Here is a 6,000-nt window from a genome sequence, read left to right as displayed (position 1 = left end):
TATGGCAACACCATGGTAATATCCATGCATTTAGTGGCAATATTTGACATTGGGACATGCTATCACGCAGGTCATGGCAATCCTTGACAATGGAACATTATCCTGGACAAATGTTGGCAATTTGTGGAGTGGGGTAGCTTTCTGTGCGTTTGATGGTAATCTCTTGGTATCAGGCAGGTACCTGGGCTTTTCATTACAGCCATAGGCAATGGAAGTAGCGCCTGGTCAATCCTTGGCAGGTGGGCATCTTCCTGTGCATTTTAAGGTAATTCTAGACTATGGTGCAGGAACCTTGGCAATTGATTGCATCCCTTGGCAACAGATAGCAATCGTGCAAGCGCGTCCTTCACATTTCATGCCAATGCGAGCAGCAGATGGACAATTGATGGTAATCTGTAGCAATGAAATGAAGTGGCTGAAACAGATCAAACGTAGTTAATATCATGTGTGGATGATGACATATATTCTAGATTAATATTTCAAAATAACAAAAAGGGGTCATTAAGTCTTCTTTGGGAAACAAGTTAACGTTCGGAGTGTATTACTTGCCCCACTATACAGTGAGGCGTATGTTTAATAATAATTGTCAGTCAATAAAGAAAGAACCTAGGGGGTTTATGCACATTCTAGAAGGTTTGATGCAAACTTGACTAAAGGGAGGCATGGCTTGACAACAGAACCTATATCTGGCCAGTTGATTGCAATCTCTGGCAATGGGCAGCAGGGCAAGGGAAGCCAGTGAGGACGGCGGTGAGCAAGGTTGCAGCACTTCTCTCCAGTGGCTGTTTTTCTGCAGCCATGCTGCTGCCTTTCAGATCCGTCTGCCAAGCTGCAGGTAGGCATCTGGCACGACCAAACGAGCTAGCTATAGGCAAGCCAAAACTGTTTTCTTTACAATCCCATGTTTGCCATGGTCGTGGGGCATTTGAAACATTTCTGAGCTGAGCTGACCTGTTTGATACATTTTTAAGAACGTTTGTGCTTGCTTTCATGGATGATATCGAGAACCTTCACTGGAAACACATATCTATTACAATAGAAATCACTCCTTCACTTTGTGCAGAAACGTATCTCTGTTACTGTTTTGAAAACTGTGCCATCCCAACCAAAACACTGTGTCAAGAACGTTTGGTCTGTGTACTAAAGTAATGCAACAGTGTAGAAATATCAAACTTCTGTGAGCTCGTACAGATCTCTCACAAGTGCGCTGTCAGTGCTTCTGCACTAGCGCATGGATGCTTTGGAATGCCGACAAGCAGCGTTGGAACCTTTTGTAGTTAGTACCTTCATATCCGGTAAACTTATTAGCCATATGTGAAATGCAGAGCCCGGTGCTTCTGTTTCCAGAACGATGAGGCAACTTTCCCTACATATTCTATGAAACCCCAAATGTTTTTCTTTTGTTTAACACCTTGTACTGACTTTTCTGTAGATAAGCAAATCCTGCAGCTTCACTTCGCTTGCCTTTTGCTCATTTGTTATTGGGAAACTGACTAGTCTTTCAGAATGTCAGTACAGGAAAACTCAAATTCCCTTTTTGTCTTTTTACTTGTTACTGTTTGGGTAACTTGTTCATACTGCACACAGAATCTTCCAGTGCAGTGCACTGAGGATACTTTTGAATCACCCTAGGATTATTGGTTACTTTTAAAATGCCTAAAGAGAATCTGGTTACAGCAGTTACATTTTTACAATGTTTGCTATATTTTTACTTAGCCGTGTTTACCACATTTGGCTACTAACAGTGGCTAATGGCCTAAGATGTTTGTGCCACAAGATTTTTCACTTGTTCTTTGGCCAGTTTGTTCTTTGGCCTTCTTCTTGCCTTCTCAGGTCAGGAATGATCTTTTATGGTCATCCATTTGTCTGGTAAAGCAGTCATTTTTGCAGGCTAGTGCATGGCAGGTGTATGTGGGCTCAGGAAGTGGCCTGGGACTGACTAGTCCCAATCCACAGACTGGTGCCTGTATGTCTATTGAGCATGCATGAGTCAGCCCCACAGTGATCATTGAATGAACCACTGATGTTGTGCATGCGTCGTGCAGATTCTTTCTATTGGAGGGTTGAGTTTGATCACTCACCTGAATTTAGGATACAAATTGGAGTACTGCAGCCATTTCTGCTGATTAGAAGAGGAGCCAGGTATCTGGTGTAGCTGTGCAGACAACGGACTATCCGAGGACAAATCCTGCAGAGGCCTGGCAACAATTTTTGCTGCTGTCCTGGTAAAGCCCTGCTGGACTATCTGATCTCAGGAGACCCTCGTTGCTGCTTTGACCCTTTGGACCGAAGGACGATTCAGACTCAACATCTTCTCACAATCCTGCAGCCTCTGTGTACTGATCAGCTCTGTTTTGTGCTGCCATGCCAGAAGCATCACCATTTCACGGTTTTACCAAGAAATTCAGAGGTTTCTAGCTTGTCCTACAAGTTACCTTCCAGTCAGGTTTCAGCGTCTCAGTGTTGACGGGTTCTGCTCCGGAAGGCTTCCATTGTTCGCGACTGGTGAGACAGCTGCTGTCGTCCGTGTGCAGTGACCAGTGAAACCCCATCTGGTATCGTGTCCTGAAGAGTCCTGCATCGGTGTCTGCTGCATTTCTTTGCTGGGAAAGGTTGCACTCAGCACCTGGACCCAACCTGAAGCTTCCTCGCACCCACATCTCCTGGGCATCTTCTACTGGATCCAACGGTGGGAACACCTACCTCCAGCGACCCCCATTTGACCTGCCAAGTTCTTTGGGGCAATCGGAGTAAGGGTGGTGAGCAGTCGCATTACTTATCCGTGCCCCCATCTCCTCCATTATTAAGTTTACAAGAACTTTTGATTTATATTCCATTCCACTGCTTTTAACATGTTTGTTGAAAAAGCTGCTCTTGAAGCTAGGAAAAGTGTTTTACTCAACTGCAAATCCCTCTGAAAGACTTTTGGAATAATCTTCACATCCACATGAACATTTCTTAAATATGTCCCATCTTCTAGGCACAATGCCCCATTCAACTTAGGGTTCGACTCATAAAGTTAGGGGTTCTACTCCTATGGACTGGTTATACAATTGCTTAACTGCTTACCTTTCTTTTCAGGCCCGGGGCTGAATGGTATGAATTGTTTTAACAAACTGTGGCTGTATATATGTTTTATATTTAGAGTGCTATGTGATAATATTGCCTGCTTAATACACTTGTACAGTGTATTGTTGGGCCTCCCACAAATAAGAGTTTTTTTGTACTTACATGTCTAAGTAGAATCATTGTGTATTTCACTGTGTGGACTCATTGCGGACCCCCTGACCCCACTCACTTCTCCTGAGATTTAGCCTTGACCATTCTCCACGCTTACCTTGGCTGGTTTGGCTAAACTCCCAGAGTTCTCTTGTTCACTATGACTAGGGTGGCCTCCTAAACTCTGTCCACAGGCCAGATTTTAGAAATCCATTTTACTAATAATGATGATGATGATGTTAATGATAATAATAGCAGTAACAATAATAATACTCTATTTCACACCGGCCTGCTGAGATATTGAAGCTTGTATACGTGTACTTTTAAGGGCTTGCTTCTGCTTGTCACATTCTGATATTGCGGCATTCTGTCCCTTTTTAATTTTTCTAAAGGTTTTTGTGTAAGCAATACATCCTAAGCGCTATTATTGTTTTCATAAATGACGCACTTGTTTTCAGTTTGGGGTAACAATACCAAGGCATAACAGGTGAACCTGTTTGAAAAACGGACGGTGGTATTTTTCACTATATTCCAAAAAGTAAAATGTTTGCATCCAACTTTGTTATGAGGCTACTTATTTTGGAAGAACACTGCCCAGCACTTGCATACAAATATGTTTCAATTGCCCTCGAGGTATTTGAATATTCAGCCAATGACCGGGCAAAAAAGGGAAAGAACATTTAACATTAAAACTCTTGCCATCACCCACAAATGCATTCACGAGCTTGCCCCCCCCTACCTGACGAACAGAATCACCAGGCACTCCGCCATAAGACCGCTTAGATCTTTCTACGCCAACACCATTGTCAGGCCTACCTCTCGGAAAGTGCGTGCTGGTGGCTCCAGTTTCCCCACCCTTGCAGCCACGCACTGGAACGCCCTGCCACCTCACCTCAGACTCATCGAGTCCCACCTTGCCTTTCGTAAGGCTATCAAAACCAGACTCTTTGTGTGACTTTAACCTGTTTCTGCCTTAATGCCTGCTAACTTGTAACTAAGAGCCTCCGAATGTAATCTTAAATCTGTGTTTCCTCTGTAACAGCGCCTCGATGCCTCATGGGCTGCAAGTGCGCTTAACAAATGCAAATAAATAAATAAATAAATAAACTTAATAAAGCCACACAATGAACAGCAGTGCACCTGATTTGCAACGGAATTTGCCCTATGAGTTTTCTGATTTTTAGTGGCAAAACAGCAATAATATAGCGTCATCACAAAATCAACTGTTACTGCTATATATATATATCAGCATTGTAATAATTGCAGTGCGCCATAACACTTCTGAGGAGATGACTATCCGTTTCCATTTTAAATTCGCAATTAAATGATACAAAAACACAGGTTCCATTTGGCCAATCCGAATATTCCAGAAGAGAAAAGCGCAGACATAAACTATGCGGTTTGATTGTCTGGGAGAAGACAGCAAAGCAGTGGGGCTTCCTTCAGCAGCCAAGCCTCCTTGTTCCGCCCTTTCTTTCATCGTGTACTGGAACACGCTAATTGGTCTGCCGTGGAGGTGATGGACGAAGAGGAGTGGGCCACATGTCAAAATGACAATCTGCATTACATGGGCAGGAGACTGAGAGGTCCGAGCCCGAGCGGTGGGCAGTTTCCATGTCCCGGACACAATGCACTCCATTCTTCCCGAGTGACTCATGGGGAGAAGGCCCAAACCTGCGCAGATTGAGCGTTTAACTCAAGGGCCTCTTGCTCTGAGTAAGATCGCCTGGTGTGGCTGTGGGAGTGGGCTGAGAATGCGCCTGCTGCCCGGAGGCCATTGCTGCTCTGTGTATATATAGACACCCGGAGGACATGACAGATGGCCCTGGTGTCGAACCGATCCTAGGCCTCAGATCAGTGCCTGCGGTGCACACGGAGTGGCCGAGACGCCTGAAGTCCAGCCTGGGAGCAAAGGTAAGGGGGTGGCCCGTGCTCTCTGTGGAGGGTGCCCAGCTGCGCAAAACAAAGGTTACCACAACATGGAAGTTGCCCAGCCTATGTGCATGTTGCTTACCCAAAATGTCAACAAGCGGTATTGTGTCCAGTTTATCGCAAAAGACGTACATTCTTTAACAGTCACATTTTACGTTAAATTGCATATTTTAATCAATGTTGTAAATTCCATGGTGGATACGCCAGGCAATTGTATCTTGTGCGGTTTTGCTGCACACACAGATAGTCATCTGCACATGTGCTTATACAAATGCTACTACTAATATAAATTAGAAGCACTGTGAAATCAGTGAGTCGGTGCATAAGCGCAAAGCACATTATTGGCACACACCTGCATTGCATGCACCTGCAATGCACCGGCATTACATGCACCTGCTGAATTCTGCAATGTCAGGCAACGGACAGAACACACCCTGCTGCACAACTCTAGCGATCCAAGGTAACCTGCATGCAGGGGAACTTGAACAATTGCGATCCATCTGCTGTACGAGATGAATTCAGGCTTAACCGAAGGCCACTATTTCCCGATAGTGTACACTCGCGAAGAATGCACAAACAGACCAAGCTAAGGTCTCCCAAGTATTTTTAAAAACCTTTAAAAAGTGTTAGGGAAACTTCTCCTTGATTATTACAGCTTTGATTAGTGGAGCTGGTCTGTTATGTTCTCAATAATAACAATTTTTTTTGTATTACACAAAGGTTATCACACTCCTAAGTACATTGACTTAAATGTGAATATAGGTGTATTTTAATCGATTACTTATTATTATTATTATTATTATTATTATTATTATTATTATTATTATTATTTTAATAAGCTATAATAAC

At 43.7% G+C, this 6,000-nt stretch overlaps 1 protein-coding gene across 1 annotated transcript in view; it reads left to right on the top strand.

Moving 5' to 3' along the window:
• Window positions 1-4,856: 4,856 nt before the first annotated feature.
• Window positions 4,857-6,000, top strand: part of ALDH1A1 (aldehyde dehydrogenase 1 family member A1) — a 653,703-nt gene continuing 652,559 nt past the window's right edge. The window contains exon 1 of the mRNA XM_069625815.1: window positions 4,857-5,133. The gene's annotated coding sequence lies outside the window, so the exon portion shown is untranslated. The remainder of the gene's footprint in view (window positions 5,134-6,000) is intronic.

The sequence above is a fragment of the Ambystoma mexicanum genome, chromosome 6p (assembly GCF_040938575.1).
Source record: "Ambystoma mexicanum isolate Mex_15411 chromosome 6p, UKY_AmexF1_1, whole genome shotgun sequence".
Lineage (NCBI taxonomy): Eukaryota > Metazoa > Chordata > Amphibia > Caudata > Ambystomatidae > Ambystoma > Ambystoma mexicanum.
The sequence above is the reverse complement of the archived record's forward strand: the minus strand, read 5'-3'. Positions and strand labels throughout refer to the sequence as shown.